This window comes from Muscardinus avellanarius, assembly GCF_963383645.1.
Source record: "Muscardinus avellanarius genome assembly, chromosome: 4".
Classification (NCBI taxonomy): domain Eukaryota; kingdom Metazoa; phylum Chordata; class Mammalia; order Rodentia; family Gliridae; genus Muscardinus; species Muscardinus avellanarius.
Window position 1 is genome coordinate 63,664,074 of NC_137789.1, and position 15,916 is coordinate 63,679,989.

The 15,916-nt window shown below is 42.7% G+C and overlaps 1 pseudogene across 1 annotated transcript; it reads left to right on the forward strand.

Annotated features, from left to right (window-relative positions):
• Positions 1-13,786: 13,786 nt before the first annotated feature.
• Positions 13,787-14,322, forward strand: LOC308262548 (ADP-ribosylation factor-like protein 5A; annotated as a pseudogene). The gene has a single exon. The product of its transcript is annotated as an ADP-ribosylation factor-like protein 5A (transcript).
• Positions 14,323-15,916: the final 1,594 nt, after the last annotated feature.

A 15,916-nucleotide genomic window follows, 5' to 3' on the forward strand; every position in this document is an offset into this window, starting at 1 on the left:
AATAGTTAGGAACTTTTCTAAGTGGTCTGGTATCCCTCCAAATGCTCTCCCCTATCAGCTGCCATTTAATTTCTCCCAGCCACCATTTTGTGATGGCGTGCAGTCGCTGCCTGGTGACGTCACAGTCGCTATCTTGGCCCCCACCAGACTACAATTTTGTTGGGCGGCTGCCCGGCCGCTCCGCATGGTCCTAAATGCGCTCGGCTTCTGGCTCCCTTTCCAGCCCGCTTGGGCACGCCCTAGGTGCTGCGGGAAACGCCGGGGCCAGGCCAGGGCTGGGGCAACACCCTCTGCCCATGGGGAGTCTGCGTTGCCATTCTTGCCGGACACCAGCCCCGGGACGCGCTCTTTGTGAGTATAGGTCCGTCACAGCTGACAGAACCTTAACATAGCATCTAAGTTTTAATTCCAGAGAGAAACAGGAGGAAATGGAGCGTACACTCCAGCTTTGCCAAAAAGCAGATCCCTGGTAGCTGCCCTTCAGCTGGCGGTGGCGGCTCAGCCCTCTGGAGCACCACTTAGGTGTGGAGGACTGCAACAACGACTACCTCCAGGAGCCTGCCTCAAGTGGGGCAAAGCCACGCCCACCAATCAGACTGCTCGGCGTGTGGCCAGGAGGGCCACTGGAACAGTGCCCTTGGAAAAGGGTGAGCCCCAGGTGCCTCAACACAGGGGGAGCACCTTTCCAGACCAGGCCCCGCCGCTGGCCCTACTCAGCCTGGCTGAAGACTGATGGCTCCTGGATCCCTCAACCTCCATCCTCTTTGCCAGCTCAGGGTAGCTCTCCAGGTACTGAGTAAACCAGTCTCCTTTTTGGTTGCCTGCTCAATCTCATGATTTGTTTTTTTCTTTAATAGCCCTTGCCTGTTCAAGCCTCCTCAAGTGCACATCACTAAGCTGTCCAGGGTAACCTCCAATTCGCACTGCAGCTATGCACTCACCTGCACCCCCTTCTGGGGGACTGAACTCCCGACTCCTCCCGGCCTGGGGCCCCTGACGACGCCCCTTGACAGCAGGAAGAAGCTAGAGGGTCCAATCGTCATCCATTATCCCTACCATCAAAAGGCCGGAATGTTAAGTTGGGTCCTGCACTCATGTGACTTTGTGTCACATGACCTCTGCAGGGCAAGGGAGGGGCTGAAACCCCCGCGAGAATTGGGCATTCCCGCGAGTAAACCCCCATCTCGCGAGATGCATGCCTTTAAAAGGAGAGCCCGCGTCCTCTAGCTTCGGACAGGCGCGCGGGCCCCACGGTGCCTCGCCCTGATCCCCGGGAGAGCCGTGCCATTAAAACTTTACATGCCATGTGTACCGGACCTCTCTCGTGTTTTTCACACTCCGCCGTACGCACATTATTTTTATTTTACTCGCATTTAATTTTTTATTTTACTTATCACTTACAAGATCAGGAGGATAGAATTTATTAGGCTCCTTCTCCACCTTTTTTTATTATACTAATTATTAAATCCAGGAGCATTCTACCTCTGAGCTACATTCCCAGCCCAACCGAATTTTATTTTTTACTTTGAATCGGGGTCTCACTAAGTTGCTAAGAGTCTTTTTACATTGCCGAGGCTTTCCTTAACCCTCAATTCTTCTGTCTCAGCCTCCCAAGTACTGTAATTACAGGCATGGACCACCAACTTCTGAGCTACATGCCTAGTTTTTATTTTTTTCTAGTTTTTATTCTTTATGTTGGAAAAGGATCTTACTAAATCACTGAGGCCAACCTTGAACCTGTGATCCTCCTGTTTCGGTCTTCCAAATATTGGGATTATGGACCTGGGCCACCACACCCAGTTTACCCGTTTTTATGATCAAGACAGGTTCCACTAATTCACTAGGATTTGCAAAGTTATTATTCTCTAATTCTTTCTTAGCGTGTGTGTGTGTGTGTGTGTGTGTGTGTGTGTGTGTGTGTGTGTGAGTTACTAAGGAAGGAACCCAAGGGCATTCTATCTCCGAGCTACACCTCCAGGCCGATTTTTTATTCTTTATTTTGAAACAGGATCGCACTGCATTACAAAGGGCCTCACTAAGTACCTGAGGCTGTCCTTGATCACAATCCTCCTGTCTCAGCCTCCCAAATGCTGGGATTACAAGTGTGCGCCACCACACCTGGCTTCTTTCTTAGCTTCTTTGTGCAACACCTGCGCACATATATGTTATATTTCTGGGTATACAGGTATGTGTTTCATTTTATCATGATCCTCACTTTTTTTGGTACTGGGGATTGAACCCAGGGCATTCTACCTCCAGGCTACACCCCCAGACCATTTTTATATTTTATGTTGAAACAAGGTCTTGCTAAGTTGCTATGGCTGGTCTCAAATTTGTGATCCTCCTGACTCAGCCCCCTAAGTACTGGGATTACAGGTGTGTGCCATTACACCTGATTCTTACTTGCCTTATTGCTCAAACTGTGTTAACTTCTGCTGGCTAAAGAACCTTCTGGGGGTTTAGCTGTAGTGTGTGTGTGTGTGTGTGTGTGTGTGTTACTGGGGATGGAATCCAGGAACTTTCTACCTTTGGGCTACATTCCCAGACCTACTTTTATATTTTATTAGAAACAGGGTCTTGCCGGGTGTGGTGGCGCACGCTTGTAATCCCCGTGCTTGGAAGGCTGAGACAGGAGGATGGCACGGGTTCGAAGCCAGCCTCAGCTACTTAGTGAGGCTCTCAGCAACTTAGTGAGACCCTGTTTCCAAATAAAATATAAAATATGTCTGGGAGTATAGCCCGGAGGTAGAAAGCCTCTGGGTTCCACCCCCAGTACCACCAAAAAAAAAAAAAAAAAAACAGGGTCTCACTAAGTAGCTGAGGCTGGCTTTGAACCTGTGTGATCCTCCTGTCTCAGCTTCCCAGGCGCCGAGATGACAAGCGTGCACCACCACGCCCAGCTTAGCTGTAGTTTTTAGCTTCTCTAATATTTTATTCTTTTTCACTTCATTTGATATATCCATTTAAGCAAAAGGAGTCAGCACAGGATAAATTTTAAGCTCTCTCTTAGTGATTTTCAGCTTCCACTGAAGGAACCTAGTATGAATACAAGGAGTCTGAAGAATGCTGTTTTAAATCAATACCACATGGTAAATTTTATGTTCTGTGAATATGTATCATGTCTAGCCTATGGTTTTATAAACCCTGTGTCTTATCCCAGGTATCCTAGGTGTCCCCCAGCCTTAATGATGTAACAAGCTGCTGGGAGCCTTTCACCATATCAAAACCCCAAATATGTCACCCACAACAGCTTCCCTCTTCAAACTCCTAGTATGTTTAAGATCCTTCTCTCCCCTGTGGTCTTTGCTCTTTCTTTCTCTATTGACTCCTTTGAGCCAATGATAATGTTCAAATCTCTTTCCAATACAAACAAAACCTCTCTCTCTCCAATCAGGATCTCAATAAATTGCCCGTGCTGGCTTCAAGCTTCAATCCTCCTGCCCAGACCTCCGCAAGTACCTGAGAATACAAGCACAGGCCATGGTGTCCAGCTCTCCCTCTGCTCTTGACCTGACATTTGTCTCTAATACAGTCATATCTCTCTCTGTCTATCTGTCTGTCTCTCTCTTTCTCTCTTTGGTACTAGGGACTTAACTCAGGGCTGTTCTACCACCAAGCTACAATCCCATTATCCCCAACCTATTTTAATTTTTTTTTTTTTTTTTTTTTTTTTTGTGGTACTGGGGTGGAACCCAGAGGCTTTCTACCTCCAGGCTATACTCCCAGACCTTTTTTATACTTTATTTGGAAACAGGGTCTTACTAAGTTGCTGAGACTGTCACTAAGTACCTGTGTGATCCTCCTGTCTTGGCCTCCCAAGTGCAGGGATTACAAGCGTGCGCCACCACACCCGGCCAGGTATTTTTTTTTTTAACAAGGTACGCTAGGTTACTGAGTCTTGTTACGTTGCTGAGGCTGTTCTTGAATTTGGAAACTTCCTATCTCAGCCTCCCAAGTACTGAGATTACAGGGGTATGCCACTATGCCTGGATTAAAAATGTGTGTGTGTGCCGGGTGTGGTGGCGCATGCTTGTAATCCCTGCGCTTGGGAGGCTGAGACAGGAGGATCGCATGGGTTCGAAGCCAGCCTCGGCTACTTAGGCTCTCAGCAACCTAGTGAGACCCTGTTTCCAAATAAAATATAAAAAAGGTCTGGGAGTATAGCCTGGAGGTAGAAAGCCTCTGGGTTCCACCCCCAGTACCACACACACACAAAAAATGCGTGTGTGTGTGTGTGTGTGTGTGTGTGTGTGTGACTAGAGACTGAACCCATTCCATTCCATTCCTATTTTTTATTTTAAAATAGGGTCTCACTAGGACTAGGTTGATAAAAGTCTTGTGGGGAGCCATTAAGGTTTTCCCCTTATCTTACTTCTGACTGTCCTCGCCCAGAGTCCACAAGGTTTGGGGCCTTGAAAGCTTCAAGGTTACTAATGCTAATGATGATATTGTTCTGTCTGAGCTAAGACTAGGTTTGTGTTGCATCAGGGTATTGTTTGACCTGCCCGGCCATTGAAATTTTCCCCCCAGGGTAACCTAAAGCAAAAAACTATAAATACCACTAGAGAAGAAGCTCTAGCATCGGCCAGTAGAGATATCGACCCGGGTGTTGACTGGCGATCCTTCCATGCTTAGGAATAAATCCTATTTGGAATTTAATTCTTAAGAGTTATATTATTTCATCCTCACTCCTCTCTTCGGAACCTGTACTTTTGCCGGCTGGGTCCGGCAGAGTCTCACTACTTTCTGAGGCTGTCCTCAAACATGCAATCCTTCTGCCTCAGTCTCCCAAATACAGGGATTACAAGCATGCACCACCATGCCTGGTTTAGTAAAGGTATTTATTTTATTTATTTATTTATTTATTTATTTATTTATTTAGTGGTACTGGGAGTGAAACCCAGGGACTTTTCTACCTTCAGGCTATACTCCCAGACCTATTTTATACTTTATTTGGAAACAGGGTCTCATTAAGTAGCTGAGAGCCTCATTTAGTAGCTGAGGCTGGCTTCAAACCTACACGATCCTCCTGTCTCAGCCTCCCATGTGCTGGGATTACAAACATGCGCCACCATGCCCGGCTAATAAAGGTATTTAAAGCAGTAAGAGAGCTACTCAGATAAGACTTTTACCACTGGAAATTCTTATGTGCATAATAAAACAGGTATCACTCACTTGTAATCCCAGCAACTCAGGAGGGTGAACCTAGAGGATCATAATTTAGAGGCCAGCCTGGGCAACTTAGCAAGACCTTATCTCAAAATAAAATACAAAAAGGTCTGGGGTTGTAGCTCAGTGGTGGAGTGTCCCTAGGTTCAGGCCTCAGTACTGCAAAACAAACAAACAAACAAACAAGGCAACATTTATTCACTACTGCTTTCCTCCCCTTCCCCTTCCATAGATTATCTTCTTCACCTCCCAGAATCCCAACCCCTATTCCTTTCTGCAGCTTAGAACGATAATATTGGCCTCAATCATCTGGCTGATTCTAAGTGGGATATATTTTTGTGGAACTTCTGTTCATAAGTATTTAATTAGAATTGTTTTTCTCCTATTGATCTACCTTATATCAACTTAATTTTAAACTATCCAAAGAATATACAAAGAGCTGGGTGTGGTGGCCCACGCCAGTGGTCCCAGTACTTGGGAAGCTGAAACAGGAGGATTGCAGGTTTGAAGCCAGCCTTAACAACTAAGTAAGGCTCTCAGCAACTTAGTGAGACCTTATTTCCAAATAAAAAGTAAAATCAGGCTGGGCATGGTGGTGCACGCTTGTAATCCCCGCACTTGGGAGGCGGAGACAGGAGGATCACCCAGGTTCGAAGCCAGCCTCACTGGCTTAAGAGACCCTGTTTTCAAATAAAAATATAAAAATAGGTCTGGGAGTATAGCCCATAGATTGAAGGGTTTCCAGGAACCCCAGTACCACCAAAAATAAAAAGTAAAAAATCAGTTTTGAGGTATAGCTCAGAAATAGAATGCCTCTGGGTTCAATCCCAAGTACAAAAAAAAAAAAAAAAAAAAAACCCAACAAAAACCAACAAATAAAAAAAAACATAGAATATACAAAGGTAGGAGGAAGCAAATTTTCTACCCCTCCTCCTTTTGTGCCCATGTAGCACATAAAAAATTCAAATTTAAGGTAGCCATTATCATTATCATCATTAAAAGGGCAAGTGTGGGGGGATATTACAGGTGGCAAAGATAGGACAATCATGAAGCCACTTTTGCACACTGGCGGGGGAATAGAAAGGCAATAGCCCAATCTTGAATTTTGTCTGTGGCAAACTCTTCAGAGCAGAGTGCCTCAGTGCATTCAGCTGTTCTAACAAAATAATGCAAGTTGGGTGACTCGTAAATGACAGACACTCATTTCTCACAGTTCTAGATGCCGGGGATGCCCAGTAAGTGCACCAGCAGATTTGCTGACTGGTGAGGGCCCACTTACCAGTTTGTGGATAGCCATCTCTTCTCTGTGTCCTCACATGGTGGGAGTGGTGAGGGACTCTCTGGGGTTGGGGTTTCTCTCTCTCTCTCTCTCTCTCTCTCTCTCTCTCTCTCTCTCTGCCACCTCCCTCAATAATACTGAGGAACAAACCCAGGGGCATGCCATCACTGAGGTACATCCCCAGCCCTTTTTAGTTTTTATTTGTATTTAATTAATTAATTAATTTTGAGGGTTACTAGGGATTGAACCCAGGAATATTCTACCACTGAACTACACCCCCAGCCCTATTTTATTTTTTATTTTGAAACAGGGTCTCACTAAGTTGCTGAGGTTGATTGCAAACCTGTGATCCTCATGTCTAAGCTTCCCAAGTACTGGGATTACAAGCCTGTGCCACCATGCCTGACTTGCCAGCTTATTTTTAAATTTTGAGACAGTTGCCCAGGCTTGTCTCAAGCTTTCTTTTTCTCTTTCTTCCTTCCTTCCTTTCTCTTTTCTCTCTCTCTTTCTTTCCTTCCTTCCTTCTTTCTCACTTTCTTGCTTTCTCGCTTTCTTGCTTTCTGATGCTGGGGATAGGACCAGGGGCATACTACCTCCAAGCTATACCCCCATCCCTATTTTATTTTTTTAGCTTGAAACAGGGTCTCACTACATTGTGGATGACCTCACCAACTTGCTGAGGCTGGCTACAAACCTACCATCCTCCTGTTTCAGCCTCCTAAATACTTGGATTACAACAGTGCACTATCGTGCCCAGCTGGTCTTGAACTTTCAATCCTGCCTCAGCCTTCCGCATAGCTGGGATTACAGGCATGTGCCACTGCACACAGCACTCTGGGGTCTCTCTTATATGGGCACTAATCTCATTCCTGAGGGCTCCACCCTCATGACTCAATCATCTTTCAGAAGCCCCACCTCCTAACATCATCACCTTAGGGTAGGATTTTAGCATAAGGATTTGTGGAAATGTAGACGTTTCAGACCACAACACAAGATCTGCCCCCACCCCGGACTAGATCTCGGCAGGGTTGTTCTCAGTCTATACTCCATCTTTATCTCCAGTCAACATCTCATGGCCTCACTAGACAGACACCAGTGAGTAATGAGGAAAGAAAACTAGAGATGAATTCTTATCAGTATGGCCACGCAATGCACAAAGCATTTTACAACCATGGTGTCACTTGGACCCCACCACCAATCATATGTTGGGATTTTTTCTCTCAATTTACAAATAAGGAAGCTGCCATTGAGCAATTGTGTGTGTGTGTGTGTGTGTGTGTGTGTGTGTGTGTGTATGTGTATACATGGTGTAATGTAGAAATTGAGCTGGGGAGTTGCAAAGGAGGTAAACACCAGCTGAGTTATCAAAAAAGCTGCTTTAATCAAACCCAGCCCCTTAAGACGATATCTGTGGACCATAGCGGAAGGAACTGATGAGCCACATGGTCTGCAGAGTCACGTGGGGGAGCAGAAATACCCCGATATTTAAAGTGGAAGGTTTAGGGTGGGGCTAGTAGTGTGGGAATGCTGATTCTCTAACAACATTCGGAGTCTTGCGAGGCCTGGATTCTGTCTTGCAATGTTTGGAGTCTCGTGACAACTAGAGTCTCACAATATCTCTGCTTCTGGCTTCCGGGTTTCCACCTCCTGTTCCTGCTGCGGAGTCCCGTGGGGAAAGAGAGGGACCCGACCTATCATTCTGGCCTTTTGTTGATATTGGGCAACGACGGAGTCCATAGCAACTTCCTGCTGACAGGGGGCATCGTAGGGGCCCCTTGGCTGGGAGAGGTTGAGTCCTTCAGAAGTGGGCGGGTGGGAGTATGGCTGCAGCAGGAGTTAGGGATAACCTTGAACAGCTTGGTAATGCATGTTCGAATAAACTTAAACAGATGAGGAGCTATTAAAAGAAAAGGCAAATCATGAAAGCAGGTCCTGAGAAAGGAAGGAGCCTATGAGCTACTGGCCATTGACCAGAAGGGAAGGAGCCCAATAGCTACTGGCCCTTGGAACCCTTCCAGATATGAGGTAGATTGTCACTATGGTGTTTTTAGATTTTTGTTTAACCTAGTCAGAGTTTAGACATTTTCCTCTGTTAGACTAGATTTATTAATATAATAGCAGCATTTTTCCTGAGAAAGAGACATATACCACCCTTGCCAGCAATTTTCTTCATTAGACCAGATTCATTAATGTAATAGCAGCATTTTCCCTGAGAGAGACACATGCCACTCTTTTCAGCAGTGAGTGGGTTTGGGTGAGTCTGGTCAAATGGAAAACATGCTATTGGGTCAGGAGCATCAGCAACAGATTTTAGAGACTTTAATACTTATGACTGTCTGGTATCTGGAGAGGGAGAACATCGTACTATATAAACAAGTGGACCTGCTGAAATAAAAAGCATTAAAGAGAATTATGCTGAGAAAAATGGAGCTTAGTGGGTCACAATGCTGTACAAGAGAATTTTTCATGAGGTTGTTGTAACGGAGCCCTTTTTAGCCAAGTAAGGTGATGCCAGTTGGGGTCCCCCAGCAGTTTGGCTGAAGTATGTGTTGTAAGGATCACTGTAAAAGGCCCAGTCCACCATGGTTGGAGATGTTTTGGTTGAAACAACTTGAGGAGGACTTGATACCCTGCCTTAAGGGCCTTGACTGCTGGGTGTGGAGCGGTTTCTTCAGTCCCAGGTTAAGGAAGATATCAGTCAGCATGTTCCCTAAGAAGGTGCCTGAGAAAAGACAAGTAAGGGAGATAGGAAGCCAAAGGAGGGGGTGGGGTCCAAAGGGAGAGCATGATTAAGCAAAAAAGGGTGACCGTACAGCAATTCAAAGGGTCTCATGAAGGTGGGGCTTCGAGGGGTGGCCCATACATGAGCCAGAATCAGTGGTAGGAGTTCAGGCCACGCTACCCGCAGCTCCAGGGAGAGTTTTGTTAGGTGGTTTTTAAGAATCGCATTCATTTTCTCTACCTTTCCTGATGACTGTGGTCGATATGGGATGTGGAGCTTCCAAGAAATGCCAAGGGTTTGTGCCACCTATTGAGTAACCTTAGACATAAAAGCTGGTCCATTATCAGACTGTAAGGAATCAGGGAGTCCAAACAGAGGGGTAATGTCCAAGCATAGCACATTGGCCACCATGCTGACCGTCTCGTCCTATGAGGGAAAAGCCTCTACCCAACCTGTTAGGGTGTTGACCATGGTAAGAAGGTATTTTAGTTTTTTGTGAGACAGCATATGGGTAAAGTCAATTTGCCAGTCCTGTCCTGGCAAGCGTCCTCTCATTTTTTGGGTAGGTAAGGAGGAGTGAAGGCCTCCTTGGGGAAAAACAGCAGCACAAGTAGAACAGAGGCACTGACTTTACTAATCAGCTGTTGCAGGAAGGAGAGTAAAACAAGGGGCTTAGGAAATGTTTAAGCACCATAGGTGCCACATGTAGGGAATTATGTATTAGGCTAATTGTTATGGTTTGAACTGTTATGGCTTCAGAGAACTGTCCCTGGGACCTTTGTTAGGCTTGCAGAAACTATTCCCATAACCACGGGTCCTTGTTCTGGACTCCAGATCAATATACACAAGTCCGAACTCTTGCTGAAGATTTAAGTGAGTTTATTACAAAGATAGAAATAAAGAAGATAGTTACAGCCCGATACCATTGCAGAATAATATACGAAGTGACCCAAAATGAAGTCACCGATAATTCCTGGGTACAGAGTATTTTATAACCAGCCTTCTGACTCAACCAGATTTGCCCCCTCTTGGGCCAGCCCTTTTGATTTGGGGGATTCCTTCCTGTTGGTCTGTCCTGTTTCTGGTACAGACACCAAGCCTTTTGTTACACCCCAAAATGTGTTATTTGATCATCAGATTCTGGTATCTCTTGAAGGCTTATGGTATTCTCCCATGATTATTGAAGTCTGGAATCTCCTGAAGGTTTATGGCATCCTTCCATTTCCTTGGGAAATCTTATCTTTTTTTTTTTTTTTTGGTGGGTCTGGGGATGGAACCCAGGGACATTTGACCTCCGAGTGACACTACCTGCCTATTTTTTATTTTTTATTTATTTATTTATTTTTTGTGGTACTGGGGTTCCTGGAAACCCTTCTACCTCCGGGCTACACTCCCAGACCTATTTTTATACTTTTTTAATTTGGAAACAGGGTTTCTTAAAGCCAGTGCATGTGGCTGGCTTCAAACCTGCGTGATCCTCCTGTCTCCGCCTCCCAAGTGCGGGGATTACAAGTGTTGACACCACGCCCGGCATCCTATTTTTCATTCTTTATTTTGAAACCAGGTCTCACTGACTTGCAGAGGGCCTCACTAAGTAGCTGAGGCTGTCTGCAAACCGCGATCCTCTGGTCTCAGCCTCCCAAATGCTGGGATTACAAGCGTGAGCCACCACAGCCGGCTAAATCTTATCTTTACAATGAAAAAGGCCCTAGAACTCTCTCTGTTTTCTTGTGAAGCACCCTTGGTGCCTGGAATCCTGCAACCCTTTCTTTGAAGCTCCTGCCTTCTTTTACTACCAAAGACATATTTAAAAAATTGAAAATCTTTCTCAATACTGGTACATTAATACATTTTTGTTTTTTGGCTAAGCTGAAGAATTTTAATTTTTTATTATCATTTTCCCCATATTTTATTTTATTTATATGTGGAACATATTGAAAATGGTGTACATTTAGATTGTGCTTCGTGCCCTCTCCCTCCCCAACCATTCCACTTCCCCCCTCCCAATAAAGAGTGTCCAGGATAACCATGATATATTTATGCAATTACACATATTCAGATGTAGTTCCTCCATTGATCAACCTCAACTTTCTTCCTCTCCTATCCTTCCATTATAGCTTTGCTGAGATTTCCCCTCCATTATCTGGAGTCCTTCTGGTATTACCACTACTCCCTAGCATGGACATACTAGAGGAAATATGCCCCTTCTCTTTCTGTGCTTGACTAATCTCACTTAACATAATGTTCTCCAGTTCCTTCCATTTTCTTGCAAATGCTATTATTTCATTCTTCTTTATAGATGAATAGAATTCCATTGTGTGTGTTTCCCATAATTTTGCAACCCATTCATCTGTTGATGGAGATCTAGGTTGGTTCCATATTTTGGTTATTACAAACTGTGCTGCTATGAACATGGGTATGCATATGTTAACGTAGTTCTCTGATTTCAAGCCCTTTGGAAAGATACCCAGGAGTGGTATAGCGGGATCAAATGGTGGATCTATTCCCAGTTTTCTAAGGAATCTCCATACTGATCTCCATAGTGGCTGAACTACTTTGCACTCCTGCCAACAGTGTAAAAGAGTTCCTCTTTCCCCACATCCTCACCAACATTTGTTGTTGTTTGATTTATTTATGCTTGCCACTCTGATTGGGGTTAGATGGAATCTCAGCATAGTTTTGATTTGCATGTCCCTGATGGCTAGTGATGTTGAACATCTTTTCATGTATCTATGGCCATTTGTATCTCTCCTTTTGTGAAGTGTCTATTCATTTCAGCTGCCCATTTCTGGATTGGGTTGTTTGTTTTGCTAGTGTAGAGTCTTTTGAGCTCTTTGTATATTCTGGATATTAGCCCCCTATCAGAATGGTGGCTGTTAAAAATATTCTCCCATTCTGTAGACTTCCTCTTTAGGTTCTTAGTGGTTTCCTTTGATGAGAAGAAACTTTTTAGTTTGATGTCATCCCACTTGTTAATTCTTGCTTTAATTTCTTGCACTTTGGAAGTCTTGTTGAGAAAGTTACTGCCTGTGCCTATATGTTGGAGTGTTGATCCTATGCCTTTCTCTAATAACTTCACAGTCTCTGGTCTAATTTCTAAGTCTTTGATCCATCTCGAGTTGATTCCTGTGCACGGTGAGAAGTAAGGATTCAGATCCAACTTTCTACAAATGGATAGCCAGTTCTCCCAGCACCATTTGTTGAAAAGGCTGTCTTTTCTCCAGCGTATGAGTTTGGCCCCTTTGTCAAAGATCAATTGACTAGATGTGTGGGTTTGTTTCTGTATCTTCTAATCTGTTCCACTGGTCAGTCTGCCTATTGTTGTGCCAATACCATCCTGTTTTTACTACTATTGTTCTATAGTATAATTTGAAGTCTGGGATTATGATGCCTCCTGCCTGGTTCTTGTTGCTCAGAATTGCTCTGGCTATTCTGAGTCTTTTATTTCTCCATACAAAATTCATAACTGATTTTTCCAGGTCTATGAGAAATGTTGTTGGCATTTTAATGGGAATTGCATTGAATCTATAGATGACTTTTGGCAGAATGACCATTTTGTCCATAAACAAGGGAGATCTTTCCATCTTCCAAGGTCGTCTTTAATTTCTTTCTTTAATGTTTTGTAGTTTTCTCTGTAGAGGTCTTTTACATCTTTGGTTAGGTTTATTCCTAGGTATTTTATTGGTTTAGAGGTTAGAGTAAATGGAATAGTTTTCTTTATTTCTTTCATTGTGGATTCATTGTTGACATAAAATAGCAACTAATTTCTTTTGGTTGATTTTGTATCCTACAACTTTGCTGAATTGGTTAATCACCTTCAGAAGTCTTTTGGTTGAGTTCATTGGATCTTCTAGATAAAGAATCATATCATCTGCAAATAAGAATAGTTTTAATTCCTCTCTTCCTACTTGAATTCCTTTGATTTCCTTCTCTTGTCTTATTGCTGTGGCAAGTCTCAAGGATATTGAAAAGGAGTGGTGATAATGGTCATCCTTATCTTGTTCCTGATTTTAGAGGAAATTCTTGCTGTTTTTCCTCATTTAATATGATATTGGCTTTGGATTTATTGTATATTGCCTTAATGATGTTTAAATATGTCCCTTCTATTCCAATTTTCTGCAGTGTTTTTAACATAAATAGTTATTGGATTTTGTCAAATGCTTTTTCAGCATCTATTGATATGATCATGTGGCTTTTGTTCTTAGTTCTATTATGTGGTGAATAATATATATTGATTTGTGTATGTTGAAGCAGCCTTGCTTTTCTGGGATGAAACCAAGTTGATCATGGTGTACAATTCTCTTGATATGGTTTTGAATGCATATAGCTAGTATTTTATTTAGAATTTTTGCATCTGAGCCGCCCGCGAGGCGCTGGGGGAGGATGTTGGCCCGGGAGGCTCGTCGCAGACAACGCAGCGGCGATGTCCGCAAGCCAGGCGAGTGTCCCAGTGGCAGTGGCTCCGGCCTCCCTCGGGTTCCCTGGAAGCCGGAGGGTGGCCACCACGGGAGCGGGAGCAGCAGCAACAGCAGCTGAGGCGGAGGCTACTGCGTGCCTCTCTCCCCCTCCTCCTGAGCCCAGGCAGCGGCTGCCTGGAGGGGGTCTGCTGCCCAAGAATGGGCATTCTCTTCACCAGGATCTGGAGACTGTTCAATCACCAGGAGCACAAAGTTATCGTTGTTGGGTTGGATAATGCAGGGAAAACTACCATCCTTTACCAATTTTCTATGAATGAAGTTGTGCATACATCTCCGACAATAGGAAGTAATGTAGAAGAGATAGTGATTAATAATACACGTTTCCTAATGTGGGATATTGGTGGCCAAGAATCTCTTCATTCTTCCTGGAACACTTATTATACTAACACGGAGTTTGTAATAGTTGTTGTGGACAGTACAGACAAAGAATTTCTGTAACTAGAGAAGAGCTCTACAAAATGTTAGCACATGAGGACCTAAGGAAAGCTGGAGTGCTGAGTTTTGCTAATAAACAAGATGTTAAAGAATGCATGACTGTAGCAGAAATCTCCCAGTTTTTGAAGCTAACTTCTATTAAAGACCACCAATGGCATATCCAGGCATGCTGTGCTCTTACTGGCGAGGGATTATTCCAAGGACTTGAATGGATGATGTCACGATTTAAGATTAGATGATTTCTACTGACCTCTTCTCATAGACTTTGTATAAATGAAGTGCTGGACTTTACCTGAAAGATGCAAAAATTAATGGTTTAGATATATTTATAATAAACTGATATAATTTTTTTCTATAAGAAGAAAAATTAAGACCACTTATTTGAAAACAAAGATGAAGTCTCACCTTCCCATTTGCTTTCTCATTAGTCCCTTCCAAAGTACATTATTAAGCTGTGATTGACATTTTTCTTGTAATGACTCCTCTCAGGACGCTGTAGAGCCTGTGGATAGTACAAAGGGAGAGGAACACATTTTGAACTTTAAGAGCTTTATTGTCAGTATAACCTTCCCTAGGTAAATGTTGTTCTCTTCTTGTTCCATTAAGTCAAAGTACAAATCAGCACAGATATTGTTTCCAATATTTTAAAATGTCATGTTACTTAAAAAAGTATTTTGCTTAAGGTTTTGTATGTATTATGTATATACCTCAAGTTCGAGTTAATGGCTTTGATTTATGTTCTAAGGAAGAGCAAATAATGCAAAAATTAAGAATATAAGATAAGTACTGGCATTGGTGTTAGTGCCATTTTGTACTTTTCTCCTGTGTTCTCTGTATTGTACTAACCAACACCCCCAAATCATTGAGCTGCTCTTAAAAATACATAGAGATACACACACACACACACACACACACACACACACACACGCACGCACGCACAGAAAAGGCTTGACATTGGATAACTATTTTTTGTTGGTCAGTAATCCACATGAAAACATGTCATTCAACTTGAGTGGATTCTTGGCTTAGTGTTATTAGTGGACAGAATTGCAGTGAGGATTTATGAGATTATTTCTTGTGTTTCTCTTTATGCCATCTAAATTACTGAATATTATAATCCATTAATCTGTCAATCATAAATGTGATTAAAACTATCAAGTGATTTCTTCTTAATTGGAAACTATTATGTGAAACATGTCTACCCAGAGATGTATCATTCTTTATAAATTATTAAATAATTTAGCTTTTTGAGTATTAAATTATATGTCAAGAAATTAAAGTGAATTTGAGAATACAAATAAGGCATAAAAATTTTCCAGGCAACATTGACCATTTCTTAACTTGCAAATTTCTTATTTTAGGAGTCAGAATATTTTGAGATATTTTTGTTTCTTTAAGTTTCCTTTTATTTTCTTTCACCCAATAAATACATTGTTTAACAAAATGCAAGGTTTTTATGCTTTTGGCTGAAATTTTGACATGATATATTATTTGTGTTAAGAATTACTTGACCTTTTATGTTAAGAGTTTTTTTTAACTGTCTGAAAGGTATTTCTGTCATAACTGTAAACAGAATTATTCTTAATTGTGTTCAAACATATTCCTTGAGTACTCTGTTTTTCATGCCCTGAAACTTTGCAAATTAATCCAAACTGGTATGTTTTAGAATATTCCAGAAAAAAAAAACTACTTTAATACCAGCCTTTTAAAGTTTGTGAAGATTTTGGTAAGGAATAATAGTACATGTTATAAGAATGGATGAAACTTTGAAAGTTTATTTCTACAGAATATAAAGTGATCAGTATCTAAATCCAAGTTATATGTGGGAGATCA